The following is a 21,661-nucleotide window of genomic DNA, read 5'->3' as shown; positions in this document are numbered from 1 at the left end:
ATGCTCAATTAATATTTGACAAAGGTGGCAAGAGCATACAGTGGAGTAGAGACAGCCTATTTAATAAATGGTGTTGGGAATATTGGACAGCTGCATGCAAAAAAAAAAAAAAGAAAAGAAAAGAAAGAAACTAGACCATCAACTTATACCATACACAAGAATAAACTCAAAATGGATAAAGACTTAAATGTGAGTCATGAATCCATAAAAATCCTAGAATAAAATGTAGGCAACAAAATTTTGGACATCAGACGCAGCAGAATTTTCACTGATATATCACCTAAGGCAACAGAAACAAAGGAGAAAATGAACACATGGGACTACATCAAACTCAAAAGCTTCTACACAGAAGAAGATACAATCATCAAAATGGAAAGGCAACCCACTGTATGGGAGAGCATAACTGCCAATAATATATCAGATAAGGGGTTAATTTCCAATATATAGAGAGTGCTCATACAACTCCATAAAAGGAAGATAAAGAACTCAATTAAAAAATGGGCAGAAGAACTAAATAGACACCTCTCCAAACAAGACATACAAATGGCCAAGAGACATATGAAGAAATGCTCAACATCACTAATCATCAGAGAGATGCAAATTAAAACAACAATGAGGTATCACCTCACACCTATCAGAATGGTCGCCATCAACAAATCATCAAACAACAAGTGTTGGCAAGGGTGTGGAGAAAAGGGGATTCTAGTACACTGCTGGTGGGAATGCAGACTGGTGCAGCCACTATGGAAAACAATATGGTGTTACCTCAAAAAATTAAAAATTGAACTTCCATTTGACCCAGTGATCCCACTTCTAGGAATATACCCTAAGAAGCCTGAAACACCAATCAGAAAGAATATATGTACCCCTATGTTTGTAGCAGCACTATTTACAATAGCTAAGATCTGGAAACAGCCCAAGTGTCCATCAGTAGACGAATGGATAAAAAAGCAGTGGTACATATACACAATGGAGTACTAAGCAGCTGTAAGAAAGAAAGATCTCTTATCCTTTGAGACGACACGGAGGGACCTGGAAAGTATTATCTTAAGCGAAACAAGCCAAACAGAGAAAGACTAGTATCATATGATCTCACTTATTTGTGGAATATAATAAACATAACAGTCTGAGGAATGGGGTAGTCCCAGAGATGTGAAAGTGGGGTACAGACTGACAATCACCAGAAGAGGGGCTGGTGGGGGAGAGATAAACCACAGAACTGATATGCATGTATGCATGAACAATGGACATGGACAACAAAGCTGGGGACAGGGCAGGGAGGGAGGGTGGAATCAGTGGGGGGAAAAGGAGAAACATCTGTAACAAAAATAAATTAATTAATTAAAAAATAATAAAATAAAATTAGGTAATAGAATTCAGCAGCTATTGTTCAAGTCGAAATGGTTTTAGCATATGAACATATTTTATACTTCCCCTACTTCCACTCTCCTTCCCTTCCCTCCCTTAACCTTCATTAGTTTCTCTAGTCCAGGGACAACGCTCTAACCGCTGAGCCAAACTGGCCAGGGCAACCTTCATTAGATTCTGATCCTAAGCATATAAAGTCATCTTATGAAGGGGGGGAGGGTGTGTTAGGGAAAATAAATATAAGAAGGTATTAATTTTGTAAAGGTAATCATAGGTACACTATACACAGGAGTCTACCCTATAAGTCCCCAGACTATTTTTTAAAAATAATTAAATCTATCTGTTCTGTGGCTGAATCCATATTGATCTAACTTAAGTAAGATTTTGCTAAATCATGAAACATAAAGACTAACAATATATTTTTTTTTTTTATCAAACTGGATATAGCCACAATAGGTCTTTGTTGTTGAGCAAATATAATGACTGAAACTTTCTGGTAAGCAGTTTAACAAAACATATCCAAAACTTTAAAATTTGTCATACCCTTTTACCTCATATTTTTACTTCTAGAAAGTTACTATTAAGCAATAAATAAAGGGGGACATCTGTAATACTTTCAAAAATAAAGATAAAATTTTTTTTAAAAAGAAAGAAAGAAGACATGCACAGAGATTTGACTTTAAGATAATCATCATGATAAACATTATAATAGCTAAACGTCACCAAAAATATTCCCATGATGACAAATTTCTAGCTACCAACATGAAGTCACTGAATACAGTGTTAGGAAGAAATAACATAAATCAACTCCAACATACCACTAAAAAGAAAGCACATGGAGATCTTGCTCCCTGTTTCCTGTTTTGGAAATGGTACACCTCTCATACACACAGCCCTCTGGCCAGCCACATGCTCACAGGCACAGATGGGACCCAGAAGGTTAAACTGGATACGATACTGGTGAGCACAATAATGTTCAAAAAGCTCAATCCTTGGGCATCCTCTTTCATACCTGGCAAATTCATCATGGAATTTTCTCAAACAAAGATTATTCTCTCCCTAAAAGAAATTCTACCACTAGCTTCAAAATAAGTATTTGTTCTCACTTATCACACATACAATACCCAGATATAAAGGGGGGAAAATGAAATTTCTGAGTGATGAGTTTGTGGATTTATTTTCTTTTGATTAATTTATATTTTAATTTTTTCATAAAAAAACACTAATTGCTTTACAACAATAAAACGTATTTTTATGTTTAGAGAGAGAGAGAGAGAGAGAGAGAGTGTGTGTGTGTGTGTGTGTGTGTCTTCCTTGAATAATTTCTGCAAATTCTTATGTTGACTCTGAAATGAATGGGGGAGACAATACACAATCATTTGGTTATCCATTTTTTCTGGTCATCCCAAGTGTGCGTGGCAATCTTCCTTTATCTTCAGAAGTTTCTCTTCCATTTTGCCTTGGAAACTTGACTTGACATTGACTGGCAACATTCTTTGGAGTCTAGATGTCCTCCTAGGTTTCACTAGACTCCAGTCAAGCACTGCAGGCTCCTCCAGATCACTGTGCCTCAGGCAAGTCTGATTAGTATCCTTTCAACTCCTCCCAGGACTACTAGTTCATGTCAAAAAAAAAAAAAATAAAGGAAATTATTCAAGAAAAATATTTTTTGCTCATTTCTTCCATTAAATTATTTGAAGAAGAACACTTTAATAAATAAATTTGGTAGTCAATTCTTTGATTTTCATTTTCCATCTCATTCCCGTGATCTGAAATTTAATCCTCAGGGTACATAGAAAGTTTTCTCCATCTATAAAAACCCAGGGGTGTAGAGGATTTCTCAACCAGGAAAAATATATCTTAAATGAGCAGTGTGGGTGAGTGCAATTTTAAATAAATAGAAGGTATTATTACTATATTGTGGTATATCTAATATTCATTTGTACTTAGTATACATGAGTTTTCTAGGAGAGGCTGTTACTTATGCACAAACTTTATTTTAATATCATCCTTCAGTATAATGCATTTGTTATTGATTGTCCTCGTGTTGGAATAATAAAGATCTGCATCTGCATTTTTAACCTGGAATAAATTATTTGCAACCTCTCTTAAACTGTTAACTTGTAACCCAAGTTATTTTTCAAAGTGGATTCTAAAATAGCAAATGCATAAATCCAAATTATTTTATTGAAGGTAAAAATAAAGCATGAGAACACATTTACAAACATTTTAGAGATGTTTGGCACAGCTGTATTACCACTGTAATATTCCACTACAGATCAGGGAGCCATATCCGAGCACTGAGTGTTCTGTCAGATAATGGAGGCATACTCATCAAATTGAAAAGAGCTAGAGTACAACATTAGATTATAACTTCTCTATACAGGAGAAGTACATCAGAGCAATGCCTTTTCTTCTTTTTATCTGCTTTCCCCTTCCCTTCAGGCAAAAATATAAATGAAAAATGCCTTCTACCTTCAATCAAATATCAAAGATAAAATGTCGCCTGCTTGCTTGACTGCTTACAATGGAGGTATAACAAATGTTAATCTATTTCTACAGCCAACAGAGAGGGGAGACTGGAAAGGGGAGAAGGGGATTAGAAGAACTTTTTCTCGGTGGCATTTTTGAGACTTCAGAATGCTCTTAGAAGCTACTTAACAACAAAATCAGTTGGTCCCAATCCTGTGGCTCAGAGTTCTGTTTCAGCGTATCCAGCTGAGTAAGGAAGCTAAGGTGCAGCAGTGGCATTCGTCTATTGCCCGTGAATATTTCTAAAAACTTTTAATTACAGCACCCTAAAGAAGCCTTATAAAAATTCCCCAGATTGCTATAAGACCCATGTCTCCAGGGCCAGGCCCACCATGGAGAAAATCCAAGCCCAGATCACCATCTCAGAGGATCACACCAAGTGTATCTCTAAAACTCTGACTCTGCTCTCTCCCCTTCATCATGGGCTCCATATAGCTCCCCATTGTGCTGTTTCAGTTTCTGGTCTCACTCCTTTGCTGCAACCACAAGTGCAGCACTGAATATTAACACCACTGGGGCAATTCTAACCCACCACGGCTGAGGGTTCAGAACCTACTTAACTGCTGGTGCAGAGAGGAAGAAGAAAAGGAATGTGAGAGAGCATCCTTCCTCTCTTCCTGTGATGGTTAATTCTGTGGGTCAACTTGATTAGGCCAAGGTGCTTAGTTGTTTCCTCAAACACCAATCTAGATGGTGCTATGAAGGTATTGTTTAGATTAACATTTAAGTCAGTAAACCTTGAGTCAAACAGATTGCCCTCAATTATGTGGGTGGTCTTCATCCAGTCAGCTGAAGGTCTTCAGAGAAAAGACTGAGGTCCCCAGAAGAAGAAGGAATTCTGCCTCCACACTGCCTTAAGACTCAAGACTAAAACATCAACTCCTGAAGGAATTTCCAGCCTGCTGGCCTGCCCTGCAGATTTTAGATTTCCCAGCTCCCACAATGATGTGAGCCAATTCCTCAAGAGCAGCACCAATATGAATACATATCGTTGGTTCTGCTTCTCTGAAGTTCCCCGACTAACACGCTTCCCCAGAAGTTTTCCCCTCTTCATGGGACAGCATATCGGGCCTAAAAAAACAGACTTGTTCACTCAGGATCCCAATGTCCTCAATAAAGGGATTATCTAAAACTTCAGAGGGTCGGTGGGAAAACCCAATCATGTGGCTCAACTCCAACTAACTTCTGGAGCTGGAGAGAACTTTGGCTCCTCTTGCAAACAATGGACACAGTTTTCTTCTCTCTCCCCACTTCTGTTTAGTGAAAATATTCTGTCTGACATACTATCTGACAGACTACCGAACCAGTGGTTAGGCCACTTCTGGACATGATGATTGAGCCTCAATACAGACAGGGTTTTCCCTGATCTTACAGTAAAGTGAGCTATCCTCCATGGGTATTATAAGACCAAACTGCATTATTCGATTTTTCTGCTTGCCATGGAACAGTAGTTTGGACAAGAGAACAGACCCCAATTCTACCTCCAGGCTTTCCATTCTTTGTATCGCTTTAGTCTGAAATCTAAGTTGTTCTCTGCAGCCATAAATTAAACTCAGGTATCATCTTCTATTTTTTTTATTAATTAATTTATTTATTTTTGTTACAGATGTTTCTCCTTTTTCCCCCACTGATTCCACCCTCCCCCTCCCTCCCTGCCCGGTCCCCAGCTTTGTTGTCCATGTCTACTGTTCATGCATACATGCATATAAGTTCTGTGGTTTATCTCTCCCCCACCACCCCCACTTCTGGGGATTGTCAGTCTGTACCCCACTTCCACATCTCTGGGACTACCTCATTCCTCAGACTGTTATGTTTATTATATTCCACAAATAAGTGAAATCATATGATACTAGTCTTTCTCTGTTTGGCTTGTTTCGCTTAAGATAATACTTTCCAGGTCCCTCCATGTCGTCTCAAAGGATAAAAGATCTTTCTTTCTTACAGCTGCATAGTACTCCATTGTGTTTATGTACCACTGCTTTTTTATCCATTCGTCTACTGATGGACGTTTGGGCTGTTTCCAGATCTTAGCTATTGTAAATAGTGCTGCTACAAACATGGGGGTACATATATTCTTTCTGATTGGTGTTTCAGGCTTCTTAGGGTATATTCCTAAAAGTGGGATCACTGGGTCAAATGGCAGTTCAATTTTTAATTTTTTTGAGGTAACACTATATTGTTTTCCATAGTGGCTGCACCAGTCTGCATTCCCACTAGCAGTGTACTAGAGTCCCCTTTTCTCCACACCCTCGCCAACACTTGTTGTTTGATGATTTGTTGATGGTGGCCATTCTGACAAGTGTGAGGTGAGGTATCATCTTCTAAATTCTTCACTGGTAATTCAGAGTCATGATGCTCCAAACCAAGATGAATCTTCTTGATCCACACCTTCCCATGTGACCTTAATGTGTTTTATCATTCTTCATCCTTTAAGGGGCAAAGCAGTTCTTTATATGCTTTGTTCCATACCTTTCCCCATTTTTTGTTCACCATTTTTCCTTTCTTTGGTTAGTCTCCCTTCAATACAAATTTGACCTCAATTATTCCAACAACTGCATTTTCCTTCTATTTCATGTTTTGCACTATGGACCAAACCTCAACATATTTCTTCTCCATTCATTATATTTTGGATGTTTTTTCTCTTATGCCATGACTTCATGGACAATCTGGGAAAGCTTGAACTACAAGTAACCAATTGGCTTATTTATCTCATGTATATTTATTATTGTCTTTACTCATATAAACAAGATACCATATTCTCTAGGAAATCAGCCCTGCTACTCTCAAGGTACAAGAAAGAAATTGCATAAGATTTCCTGAGAGATTTAAAGCTATTATTGTGGTAACTTGAAAATAACCAAGACAACTGCTCCACTGAGACCCCAAACTCAGTTAATTACCACTGCTCAATTAACCCAATAGACTTTAATTGAATGCCCAACTGGGTTATGAAAATAATCACTAAATAACCAAAAGGTCTTTCAGATGCCAAGAGAATAAGAATGTGGGCCTGCCTATAATGACAGAGATTGAAGTCCCCCCCGTCTGGTTTCCTTCTGCTTCCATGGAAAGCTGGTTACCCCTCAGGAGAACGGGAAGGAAAAGGATGTCTGAACATAAGAGCTTCACCCAATAATGAGGCCCTCCCTAGAGAGTGAGCCACATGTCCTAGGGAAGACACGGCAGTTCATGAATCATAAATCAGAGAGATCTGCAGGTAACCAGTATCTTGGCCCCAGAAGGAAAAGATGTCCTGGTTAACTGCCCTGACAAAATGTATGGAGGTAACCTGACAAGGCTAAAAGCAGTTTACTGTCCAGAGATGATAAACAATTTTTAAGAACACAAAATATGGAGATGGCCTGAGTCCAAATAATAACTTACCATTTACTAGATATGTCATCTTGTTAAGCTTATCTAAGCCTCAATGTGCTTTTCTGTAAAGTGGGAGTAATCATAGGATTGTGGTGAGGATTAAATAAAATCATCTAAATTAAGTACTTAGCTAAATAAGTTACATATGGAAAATGCTCTTACATTGTTATAACTGATTATTATTTATAAAGGATCCCATGAACAGTTATCCCATGCTCCAATCACCCTCAACTCCTGCTGAGTCATTTGTGGGGATGGGGAATACGCCAAGAGAAAAAGTCTTGGATTTTGAGATATTTCTCAAAGGCAAGAAACTGAAAGAACTGAGGGGCACATTAGTGTTTTTATCCCAGGTCATGGTAAGAAATTTGAAAGATAAAAGAGGAATCAGAGTCAGTAATCAAGCAGCTGGTATTATTAGATGAGTTTGGCTTCCTGAATAAATGTTTAAGAGCTCAGAACAACAGTTTGGCTGGGGATAGGGCTGGTGTATGGGAAAATCAGCTGTCGATCATGAGATAAATAAACAAATGGTGGTCTACATGTAATGGAATACTATTCACACACATAAAAAGAATTGAGTACTAAACATGGATGAATTTCAAAAACATTATGAGTGAAAGAAGCCAAGTATAAAAGAAATGACTGCATTCTATGAAGTTCTAGAAGGAATAAAACTAATCTAATGATGACAGAAACCAAAGACTGATTGTCTCTGAAATAGGAGGTGGGGGAGGATTGACAGGAAGAGGCAACAGGGGAGAGATAGAAATGTCCCATATCTTGTTTTGGTAGTGATTTACCAAAACTTGTTGAACTAAACTATGTCTATTTTTACTGTATCTTAATTATCACTCAAAAACAATATAGTGAGAGCAAAAAATAAAGACATTACAGATTAACAAAGACTGAGATCAAAAGAATTTACCATCAACAGGCCCTCTTTGAAAAATGTACTAAAGGATGTTTCTCAGGAAAAAGAAATTAAATGAAGACATATTTAAAATGAGAGTAAAGGTGGGAGCAGGAAAGAGGGTATCAATGGGGGAGAAAGGAGGGACATCGATAATGCTTTCAACAATAAAGATACTTTTTTTCTTTTAATGAGAGTAAGAACCCTGGCCGGTTTGGCTCAGCGGTTAGAGCATCGGCCTGCGGTCCAGAGAGACCTGGGTTCGGTTCCCACTAAGGGCACGTACTTCAGTTGCAGTTTGTCCCCGGTCCTGGTTGGGTTGTGTAGGTGGCAACCACTCGATGTGTTCCTTTCACATCAATGTTTCTCTCTCTCTCTCTCTCCCTCCCACCCTATCTGAACAAAAAATAGAAAAATGTCCTTGGGTGAGGATAAATAAATAATGAGAGTAAGAAAAAAAACTGGGGAAGCATAAGCTATATAAAAGATTTCCAAAAATATTCATAAATTATATATATATGTTTAAAACATAGAATTAAATAACTATATAATAGTATGAAAGGCAGGAGCTACTGCTTTTTCATGGAAAGAACAAATATATATTGATTAAATTTAGACTTTTTAGGTCAAGTATGCATGCAAAATGGGAATGTAGCACCTAAAATGTTGGAGTAGTGAACAATTTCTGGAGTAGAAGGGGATATGGGAAGGTGCCTAGGGGTAAAGAAAGCTCAATGAATCAGTAGATCCCATCAAACACATTCATAAACACACATGCACACACAAGAGAATGAAGACTCAAAAAACGTGGTAATTATAAAGCACAAAATAAAATGGTAGAAATAGTGACATCAGTAATCACAATAAATATGCACAGACTAAACTCATCAGTTGTGCATTGATTTTTAAACACAAATACTCTCCAATTACCTACTGCTTACAAGAAATACACCAAACATATTGACAAAAAGACTCAAAGAGGTAAAAATTACATAATGAGCAAATACTAATGAAATAAAACTGATATAGTCATATTAAATTACACAAAAATATATTTAAGGGAGAAAATGTGATAAAAAATATTACTGTGGCCCTGGCCAGTAGAACATTGGCTTGCACACAAAAGGGTCATGGGTTTGATTCCCGGTCAAAGGCAGTACCTGGGTTGCGGGTTCAATCCCCACCCAGGTCAGGGTGCATGCAGAAAGCAACCAATTTTTTTTTCTCTCACATTGATGTTTTTCTCTCTCTCTCTCTCTCTCCTTCTCCCTCTCTTCCTCACTTCCACTCTCTCTAAAAATCAATGAAGAAATATATATTACTGTGTAGTGATAAAATGAATAATTTTCAGAAATATATGATAATCTTGAAACTGTATATACTTAATAACATAGCTTAAAAATGTATAAAGCAAAAACAAAACACTCATAAGGAGAAATGAATAAATCCACAACCATTGAGGGAGATTTTAATATCTTGTAGTAATTGCTATATAAAAAGCAGTAAGAAATAAATATTTCAAACAGCACAATTAATAAACTTCACCAAATGGACTGAAACTTATATCCTACATCAAAAATTAAAGATTACATTTTATTTTCAAGAACACATGAATAATTTACCCAAAATTGACTGGGTATTTGACCACAAAGCAAGATTCAATAAAATCAAAACATTCTGTAGCATACACACAAATTTTGTGACCAAAGCATTAAACTGTTAGAAACCAATAGTTTAAAAATAAACCTCAAAACCATAAATGTTAGAAATTTTTAATATGTCATCAATAATTTACAGAACCACAAGTAAATCATAAAAGATATTCTCACTATTCAGACCTGAATGGCAATAAAAGTACTAAGTATCAAAATTCATGTATGCGATTCAATACTTACTGCTTAGGGGAAATTATAGCTTTAAACGCATTTATTAGATAAGAAGAAAACTCAAAGGTTATTATTTCAGCATATTTTCAAAAATTTAGAAAATCAAAAACAGTAAACCCAAATGAAGGATTAGACAGAAGAAAGGAAATAAAAACTATAAAGGCAGAAATTCATCATATAGAAACAAAAAAACAAAATAAAGAGAGTCAACAGAATCAAAGCCTGGGTCTTTGCAAAGACCAAAAACAAGCCAATTATCTGGCAAGATTGAATAAGAAAGAGAACCAAGATACAAATTAGCCATATTAGACATGATCAAAATATATATAATTATATAGATATGTTAAAATTTTAAAGCATTTTAAGAGACTACTTGACCAACTTGATAGCAATGAGTTTGAAACCTAGAAAGTCATACATTTTTCCAAAGACTATTTGAATTACCAAATTATCTCATAAAAATATAAAAAGCCTGAATGCTCTCCCATGCCCCAAAGAAAAATGGCCATAATGAGTAGACAGGTAGATGCCAAACCTGCAAGGAACAAATATTTCCTAACTCATGAAGATATTACCAAGCATGTTGCAAGAAGAACAACTCCCCAACTCATTATATGAGGCTACTGTAACCTAGTGGCCAGTTACTAGAGAAGAATAGTGCAAACAAATTACAGGCCAAGCTCACCTCACAAACATAAACGTAAAAGTCTTAATGTATTGGCAACCAAATGCCGTGAAGTATCTAAAAATAAATACCCCATGACCGAGTAAGGTTTATTTCAGGAATGCAAGGGTGATTTAATATTAGAAAATCAATAAAAGTAATATACAACCCTAATAGATTATAGGAGAAAACCCTCGTGATTCTCTCAAAAGATGCAGAAAAAGAATAAATGAAATTCAATATCCACTCAAGTAAAAATTCTTAACAACTAGGAGTGGAGAGAAACTTTCTTTACTTGATAAAAGGTATCTACCAAAAACTTTCAACAAATATCACGCTGAATACGGAAATGTGTACAGCATTCCATTTTAAGGAATAAGAATGCCCTTTAGCACCATTGGTAGTCAGCATTTTCCTGGATGTCTTAGCTAAAGCAAAAAGACCAGGGTGGGAGGGGGAGGATGTAAAGATTGACAAGATGAATCAAAACTGTCATTATGCACAGATGATTTGATTGATGATTGTCTACATGGAAAAATCTATAAGATTATGTAAAGAAACTATTCAAAGCAATAAGAATAGTTTGAAGAACTATTCAAAGAAATAACAGCTTGGTAAATACAAAATAATATTAAAAAATCAATAATATCTCTATAGACCAGAAACATCCAATTATAAAATATAATTTAAAAAGCATATCACTCACAGTAGCAACAAAAATATAAGGTATGTAAGAACATAGCTGAAAAAGATATTTATTAATATTATGGAAACAGTATAAAATTTTATTGAAGGATATAAATTTTTTAAATGAAAAAATAAACAGAAAATGCTGCATGTTATGGGTAAAAAAAGACTTACTGTTTTAAATAGCTATTGTCTCCAAATTAATCTATAAAGTCAATGCATTTCAGTCAAATCTTCCCAGAAGATTTTTCCTGGGCCTCATCAAGCTGATGCTAAAATTCCCATAAATCAACAAAGGGCAAAGAAGAACCAGGACAATTTTGAAGAAAATAAATAAAGGGAAATGTACCCTAGAAGATATTAATATTTATTATGCAATAGTCCCCCATTATCCATACATGCCCAGTGAATGTCCCAAAATACAGCTGGTACCAAACTGTGTATATACTACGTTTTTCCAATATATACATAACTATGATAAAGTTTAATTTATAAATAGGCATAGTAAGAGATTAACAACATAACTAATAATAAAATAGAACAATTATAATATACTATAATAAAGTTATGTGAATGTGGTCTCTCTCTCTCTCAGTAAACTAGCACAAATTTCTTTTTCCTTCTTCATAATTTCACAAACAGAAAATGATTTCTTGCCATAAATCCTAAGCAACCTCAGGATATAATCTTGCTTGTTTCCTTATGAAGTCGAGAATGTCCGCCTTTTTAGGAAGCACTTGATGACTTCTCTTTGGCACATCCTAATTGCCAGCATCACTATTCTATTTTGGGACTATTATTAAGTAAAATGGGGTTATTTGACCAGAATTGTGAGGAAATAAAATTCTGTTTATAAAGCCAAAACCGGGAACCGAAAAATGGCGGCGGAGTGAACGGAGCTACACAGACCGTCCCCCAGAACCAAACTGGAATTACAACTACAACACAGACAAATCGACGGGAAAAACCAACAGAAAAGCAGCTTGCGAGGACCATACAACGAGGGACACTGACTCCATCCCGGTAGGCTTGCGAAGGCGCGAGACGGGGCTGGGAGCCCACAGTCGGCAGCTCAGCAGCGGCCTCAGCTGGGAGCGGCGCCCTCGGGTCACACTCCCAGGCGGCCCCGCAGCGCAGCCGGGACAGAGGCTGAAACAGCCACAGCCACTCACCTTGGGCTCCGGCGGAGGGAGGGCGGACTGGACTGGAGCTGTGTCGGGACACTCGGGGTTTGGAGGGCGCTCAGAGCTTTGGCTGAGTGCAGCCACTCAGGACGGTGGCCACATTGCTCCTTCCCAGGGCTCTGAGGAGAGGCAGCAGCCCCTCCCTCGGAGATCCAACCCCACCCTGTGGGCCATTGAAGTGCTAATTGAGGCTCACTAACGACCAGCATCTGCCCCACCCTCGGGAAAGCCCCTTGGCTGAGCACCAGAGGGAGTTTTTCAATCAACTGACAACCCAAAACTCATCAATTAACCTAGACTGCGAGCCTCCAGGCAAAAAGCTAGAGGATAACAGTACATTTCCTGGGCTAGCAACTTTAACCAGGAAAGTAAGACTTGACAGTGGTGTTCAACGTGGGTCCTCCCTCGCTCATCTAAACACAGGAGAGGGAGCCACAAACAGCAGAACACCAACACCCACAGGGAGAACTTGATAGGCTCCGAAGCCCATAGTGATAGCCAATATGGTGAAACACAGAAACAGAAGCCAAATGAAAGAGCAAGACACCTCCACCGAAGATGAGATCAATGTGGAGCAATTAGGCATGTTAACAGAACTAGAATTCAGAGCCATGATCTTGAGGAAGCTGAACAGCATGAGTAAGGACATAGAGACACTGAAAATAAGCCAATTGGAAATTAAAAACCAACAAGAAGAGATAAAAAAATGACATATCAGAAATGAAAAACACATTGGAAGGTTTAAAAAGCAGAGTAGGGGAAGCTGAGGACCGGATCAGTGAATTAGAAGACAGGGTAGAAAAAATCAACCAATCAGAAAAACAAAAGGAGAAAACTATTAAAAAACAGGAAGACAGCTTAAGAGAACTATGGAACAACTGGAAACGTAATAATATTCGCATCATAGGAGTCCCCGAAGAAGAAGAAAATGAGCAAGGGATAGAGAATATATTCAAAAAAATAGTGAGAGAAAACTTCCCTAATTTGGTGAAGGAAGAAGGCATTCATGTTCAAGAAGCACAGAGAGTCCCAAGTAAGAAGAACCCAAACAGGCCCACACCAAGACACATAGTAATTAAAATGCCACACATTAAAGACAAAGAGAGAATCCTAAAAGCAGCAAGAGATAAGCAACAGGTTACCTACAAAGGGAACCCCATAAGGCTCTCAGCTGACTTCTCACAAGAAACACTACAAGCCAGAAGAGAATGGCATGAAGTAATCAAAGTCATGAAAAACAAGAATCTGAATCCAAGACTACTCTACCCAGCAAGGCTATCATTCAAAATAGAAGATCAAATAAAGAGCTTCCCAGACAAAAAAAAAGGCTAAGGGAATACATTAGCACCAAACCAGCACTGCAAGAAATATTAAAAGGACTGCTGTAATTAGCAGTAGAAATGGGAAGAAAAATAGAACCACACTAAACAAAAATGGCAATAAATAAGTACATATCAATAATCACCTTAAACGTAAATGGATTGAATGCTCCCATAAAGAGACACAGAGTAGCTGATTGGATAAGAAAGCATGACTCATCTATATGTTGTTTACAAGAGACCCACCTCTCAACAAAAGACTCACATAGGTTGAAAGTGAAGGGATGGAAAAAAATTTTCCAAGCAAATGCAAAGCAAAAAAAAGCTGGGGTAGCAATTCTCATATCTGATAAAATAGATTTCAAAATGAAGATCATAACTAGAGACAAAGACGGCCACTACATAGTATTGAAAGGATCTATCCAACAGGAAGATATAACCTTGATAAACATATATGCACCCAATATAGGAGCACCAAAATATATTAAAAATCTTCTGGAGGACTTCCAAGGAGAAATCGACAACAACACAATCATAGCAGGGGACTTCAACACCCCGTTGACAGCACTGGATAGATCCTCTAGGCAAAAAATTAGCAAGGAAACAGAGACTCTAAATGAAGCACTAGACCAAATGGATTTAATAGATATCTACAGAGAATTACACCCCAAAACTACAGAATACACATTCTTCTCAAGTGCACATGGGACATTCTCAAAGATAGACCACATGATAGGACACAAACTAAATCTCTACAAGTTCAAGAAGATTGAAATCATATCAAGCATCTTCTCAGATCACAATGGCATGAAACTAAAAATCAATTGCAACAAGAATATGCAAAGACATTCCAACACATGGAGGCTAAATAGCATGTTATTAAACAATGAATGGGTCACCGAGGAGATCAAGGAAGAAATTAAAAACTTCCTGGAAACCAATGAAAATGAACACACAACAACACAAAATCTATGGGATGCAGCGAAAGCAGTTCTGAGAGGGAAGTTCATAGCACTACAGGCCTACCTCAAAAAACAAGAAAAATTTCTAATTGACTGTCTAACCTCACAACTTAAAGAATTAGAAAGCAAACAAAAAGAAAACCCCAGAGCAAGTAGAAGGAAGGAAATAGTAAAGATCAGAGCAGAAATAAATGACATAGAGACCAAAAAAACAATTCAAAGGATCAATGAAACAAAGAGCTGGTTTTTCGAAAAGATAAACAAGATTGATGGACCCTTAGCTAGACTCACCAAAAAACAAAGAGAGAGAACCCAAATACACAAAATCAGAAAAGAAAGAGAAGAAGTAACAACCAACACCACGGAAATACAAAAGATCGTTAACAACTACTATGAACAACTATATGGCAACAAATTCGACAATCTAAGCGAAATGGACAAATTTCTAGAAACACACAGTCTCCCAAAACTATTCCCGGAAGAGATAGAAAACTTGAACAGACCAATAACAACTAAGGAAATTGAAGAGGTAATCAAGACTCTCCCAGCAAACAAAAGCCCAGGCCCAGATGGTTTCACAGGGGAGTTTTACCGAACATTCAAAAAAGAACTAACACCCATTCTCCTCAAACTATTTCAAAAAATTCAAGAAGAAGGAAGACTTCCAAACACGTTCTATGAGGCCAGCATAATTCTAATTCCAAAACCAGAAAAAGACACTACGAAGAAAGAAAACTGCAGGCCAATATCCCTGATGAACATAGACGCCAAAATCCTGAACAAAATATTAGCAAATCGGATCCAAAAATACATCAAAAAAATTATTCACCATGACCAAGTGGGATTCATTCCAGGGATGCAAGGCTGGTACAATATTTGCAAATCAATAAACGTGATACACCACATAAACAAAATGAAGAATAAAAACCACATGATCATATCAATAGATGCTGAAAAAGCATTCGACAAAATCCAGCATCCATTTCTGATAAAAACGCTCAGCAATGTAGGAATAGAGGGATCATATCTCGACATAATAAAGGCCATATATGAAAGACCTACAGCCAACATCATACTCAATGGGCAGAAACTAAAAACATTTCCATTAAGAACAGGAACAAGACAGGGATGTCCACTTTCGCCACTCTTATTTAACATTGTACTGGAAGTCTTAGCCACAGCAATCAGACATGAAGAAAAAATTAAAGGGATCCAAATTGGAAAGGAGGAAGTGAAACTGTCATTATTTGCAGATGACATGATATTGTACATAGAAAACCCTAAAGACTCCATCAAAAATCTATTAGACTTAATAAATGAATTTGGCAAAGTAGCAGATACAAAATTAACGTCAAGAAATCGACGGCATTCTTGTACATCAATGATGAACTCACAGAAAGAGAAACTGAAAAAACAATCCCATTTACCATCGCTCCAAAAAAATTACGATACCTAGGAATAAACTTAACCAAAGAAGTAAAGGACCTATTTGCAGAAAACTACAGATCATTGAAAACAGAAATAGAGGAAGATATAAAAAAGTGGAAGCACATACCTTCTTCATGGATTGGAAGAATCAACATCATTAAAATGTCCATACTACCCAAAGCAATCTATAGATTCAATGCAATCCCCATCAAAATACCAACGACATATTTCATAGAACTAGAACAAATACTTCAAAAGTTCATATGGAACCAAAAAAGACCCCGAATAGCCACAGCAATCTTGAAAAAGAAGAACAAAGTAGGTGGGATCACAATACCAGATATCAGGTTATACTACAAAGCAACTGTAACCAAAACAGCCTGGTACTGGCACAAGAACAGGCATATAGACCAGTGGAACAGAACTGAAAACCCAGAAATGGACCCAAGGCAATACACTCAATTAATATTTGACAAAGGTGGCAAGAGCATACAGTGGAGTAAAGACAGCCTCTTTAATAAATGGTGTTGGGAAAATTGGACAGCTACATGCAAAAAAAGGAAACTAGACCATCAACTTACACCATACACCAAAATAAACTCAAAATGGATAAAAGACTTAAATGTGACCCGTGAATCCATAAAAATTCTAGAAGAAAATGTAGGCAACAAAATTTCGGACATCATACAGAGCAGAATTTTCACTGATACATCACCTAAGGCAACAGAAATAAAGGAGAAAATGAACACATGGGACTACATCAAACTAAAAAGCTTCTGCACAGCAAAAGAAACAATCATCAAAATGGAAAGGCAACCCACTGTATGGGAGAACATCATTGCCAATGATGTATCAGATAAGGGGTTAATTTCCAATATATAGAGAGTGCTCATACAACTCCACAAAAGGAAGACAAAGAACCCAATTAAAAAATGGGCAGAGGAGCTGAATAGACACCTCTCCAAACAGGACATACAAATGGCCAAGAGACATATGAAGAAATGCTCAACATCACTAATCATCAGAGAGATGCAAATTAAAACAACAATGAGGTATCACCTCACACCTGTCAGAGTGGCCGCCATCAACAAATCATCAAACAACAAGTGTTGGCGAGGGTGTGGAGAAAAGGGGACTCTAATACACTGCTGGTGGGAATGCAGACTGGTGCAGCCGCTATGGAAAACAATATGGTGCTACCTCAAAAAATTAAAAATTGAACTTCCATTTGACCCAGTGATCCCACTGCTGGGAATATACCCTAAGAAGCCTGAAACACCAATCAGGAAGAATATATGTACCCCCATGTTCATAGCAGCACTATTTACAATAGCTAAGATCTGGAAACAGCCCAAGTGTCCACCAGTAGACGAATGGATAAAAAAGCAGTGGTACATATACACAATGGAGTACTATGCAGCGGTAAGAAAGAAAGATCTCTTATCCTTTGAGACGACATGGAGGGACCTGGAAAGTATTATCCTAAGTGAAAGAAGCCAAGCAGAAAAAGACAAATACCACATGATCTCACTTATATACGGAATATAATGAACATAACAGTCTGAGGAATACAGTAGACCCAGACACATGGAAGTAGGGCACAGACTGACATCCCTCAGAAGAGAGAATGGGGGGTGGGGGGGTGGGAAGAGATAAACCACAGAACTTATATGCATGTATGCATGACCAATGGACATGGACAACTAAGCCGGGGACGGGGGGGGGGGGTGCCAATGGGGTAAAAAGGTAAAATATCTGTAACAAATAAATAAATAAAAATTCATAAAAAAATAAATAAATAAAGCCAAAAATGTGGGGCTGTTACACGAACACAAGCACCGCGATGCCCCTACAGCCCATCTGATAACAGGATAGCCACTGGGTGCCTAACGCCGGAGCCGGCGGTGAGCCACGCTGCACCTGGTTCTCGGGCCAGGTGGGACCGCGCGAGATTTCATCATGCCACTCAGAACGGGGTGCAATTTAAAACTTATAAATTGTTTATTTCTTCATGTTTTCATTGAATATTTTTGGACTACAGTTTGCACAGGTAACTGACACCAGGGAAAGCAAAGGTGTGGATAAGAAGGGAATGCTGTAAAGTCACATCATGGGACAGGGTGAGACAGTGGACAATTGCAGCAGAAGAGAGAGCCTGGAAACAGACCTGGGTTCATGTCTGGGGACTTGGTATATGACAAAAGAGGCCTCAAAAGCTGGTTGGGAAAGTATGATCTATTTTATATCAGTATACATAAAATCTCTTTTAAATGGTAAATCTAATATCACAAACTGTCAGCAAATGTGTGGGTGGGAAAGAGAAACTCCCAAGTGCCCTCATTGGAAGGCAAAATACCTGGTAAGTGAAACTTATGCACACACTTTCAAGTTGGCAGTCAATCCGTAGTACTCTGCCCTGAAGAAACTTTGGCACATGCATTCAAAGAGAGATGCATTAAAAAAAAATTCATTTTATTATTTGTGGAAAGAAACAACCATAACAACGTGCTCAGCAGAATGGACTATAAAATGCAGTTTATTCTCAAAATAGAATATTTTAAGCTATTCCAATAAACTAAATCTTGAAAGAATGTTGCTGGAAAAAAAGAAAATTGCAAAATGATTTGCACAATATATGCAGGTTTGTCATTTATGTAAATTTTGTAAACATAAAAAACAATCCTACATGTAAAATTTTCAAAGTAAGTATGGGAATAATACTCACTTACCTCAGGAATTTTTTTTCCTGTCATTCCCTCGGGTGGTCTGAGATAAAAACATAAAATGTGAAACTCTGGTAAATTGGGGTGATGTTACATGAGCGCTTGATAAATTATTTTCTGTACTGGTTTGTATGTTTCAAACAGGTGAGACTAAACTGCTGAAGAAGTAAGTTAAGAACTGTCTGTAGAGATGTAACTAAGATGATCTGCAAAGACTTGTGTTCGGTTGAGGTGAACACAGGGCAGAAAGGAAGGGTAACTGAGTGACTTAGGTTTAGAGAGAAGGGCTCAGACTGTGGGAATGGGCCAGTAAGGGTCCTGCTGTCCTGTGCAGGAAAGAGAAGCAGAGCTCGACCCTTTTTTCTGGAAAAGAGATAGTTCATGGGCCCTTACCTTGTGAACCCTCGCAAACTCATAAACTACTCCATCAAAATGTCTTCCCTCACTCAGCCAGTATGGCTCAGTGGTTGAGTGCAGACCCTGCACTGAGAAGTTGCTTGTTCGATTCCTGGTCAGGGCACATGGCCGGGTTTTGAGCTCAATCCCCAATAGGGGCTGTGTAGGAGGCAGCCAATCAATGTTTTTCTCTCTCCCTTCCTCTCTCTCTAAAAATCAATTCCTCCTTTTTCTCAATTTCATTTATAGTTGACCACCTCTGGTATTAATCCAGCTTCCCAGGTACCCTAACATTCTTCCATGGATAGTCTGAACAGCATTCACTGGAAAGGAATATCTCTGGCCTTCAGAACATGATACATCAAGTGTGGCTTGAACTTAGAATTAGAATCCAGAAACCCCCAAACTCAGCTCCTGTTCTACCAGTAGCTGCCTGACACTGGGTCTCAGATTTTTCATCTTCAAAATGGGTATAATAAGAATACTTGCCTTGTTGGGTTATTCTAAAGTCTAAACAACATGATGTGTGTGAAGAGATTAGCACATTGCTTGTGATACAGTGAATGTTGAATGAACCAGCAACATCAGCATCACCCGGGAACTTGCTAGAAATAAAAATTTTCAGTGCACCCCAGGCCTACTGAATCAGAAACTCTAGGGGTGGGACGTTCCAGATAATTCTGATGACACAAAAGTTTGAGAACTACTGGGTTCAAGTAATCATGACTTTCCCAAAAGCTGAGGTCAGCTAGCCTCCCCTAAAGCATATGGGCTGCGTTGAAGAGGAGTGAATACCTGAATGAAATAACCCACTCTTAGGAGAGAACAGGGATGCTATGTGAGTAGCCAAATGCACACTGACATTCCTTGAGCCAGTGCTGTAAACCAGCCTCAGGCTAACCATTGTGCATGCGTCATATAACAACCTACAAGGCAGGCCGTATTTTTACATGCATAATAGATTCAAAGACTGAAGCAGAGGATTTATGTAACTTGCCCAAGCAACTAACCAGTGAGCCTGGATGCCCATCAAGAAGTCGGACTAGAGACTGCCTTCTAAACCACACTACCACAGGAGGTTCGTTTTCTTTTTCAAAGTTTCTCTACTTGCAAAATGGTGGACTAGTTCCAGTCCCTGGGTGACCCCACCTGACCTGCAGGAAGCCAGCTGCCTAAGTCACATCTGCAACTTGCCTCACTCTAACTCCCTTTCCAGATAAGGAAACAGGCTAAAAGGAGCTAAAATATTTCTGGAAGCCACTGTGTCTGTCGGCACCAGAACAAGAACTTGAAACCCAGTTCTCTTAGAATAAACAGATTTATGGCATCTGTTAAAGGTGCATCTGTCTTAGCATGGGAGATATACTTCCTTTTTCTATTCATTTAATTTACTATTAAATCTGGAGGTTTATTTTTTATTGAATTTATGGAGTGACATTGCTTAATAAAATTATATAGATTTCAAGTGTACAATTCTATAATACATCATCTGTATAATGTGTTGTGTTCACCATTCAAAGTCAAGTCTCCTTCCATCTCCATTTATCCCCCCTTTCCCCTCTAAGTCTGGAGTCTCCAACAATTGAGCTATTAGCCGATTTTGACTGGAATAGAAAATGCTGAACAGGAAAGATCCTAAATGAGCCAATTCACTTAGGGAGGAAAGGTCCTCTTTTTCCTTCATAAACCTTCTAAAAAATTGTCATCTGTGCTGTGGTAGCAGCTGTTCCATTCTCATTTCTGACTCCATAGGGACTAACTTTGGGCTCCTTTTTTAAACATTGGAAATCAATGTCAAATCAGGTGACGGAGAAAGCCAATGAAGTGCTTTGTTCATATTCCCTTGCTATGGGGCACAAACACTCTTCTCTGCACCAGCATTGATTTCATAGCAGACAATTGTTTGTGTTTCTTATGTTGGCATAAGTACTCTTAGCCTGACATGGGCTGGACTTGCTTTCACCTAGAAGAAAGAAATCGATATTTCTTTCTATAAAATTTTTACTTGGGACAGTATTCAGAAGCCTTCTATTTCTGCCGCTTTGGTCCAAGTGACTGGAAGATTCAGTATGAGACATCCACTCTATTGTCTGTAATTTGCTGCCCTTAAATTCCTAAATTCACTGAGGAAGGGTCATCCAAAGAAAGGGTCAGCAGTATAAATGCATCTTCTCAAATGATCGCCCTCTGCGATGTGGGTACCTAGATTACCGTTGGATCAGTT

This window comes from Molossus molossus, unplaced genomic scaffold (genome assembly GCF_014108415.1).
Source record: "Molossus molossus isolate mMolMol1 unplaced genomic scaffold, mMolMol1.p scaffold_m16_p_10, whole genome shotgun sequence".
NCBI lineage: Eukaryota > Metazoa > Chordata > Mammalia > Chiroptera > Molossidae > Molossus > Molossus molossus.
Note: the sequence above shows the minus strand (reverse complement) of the source record.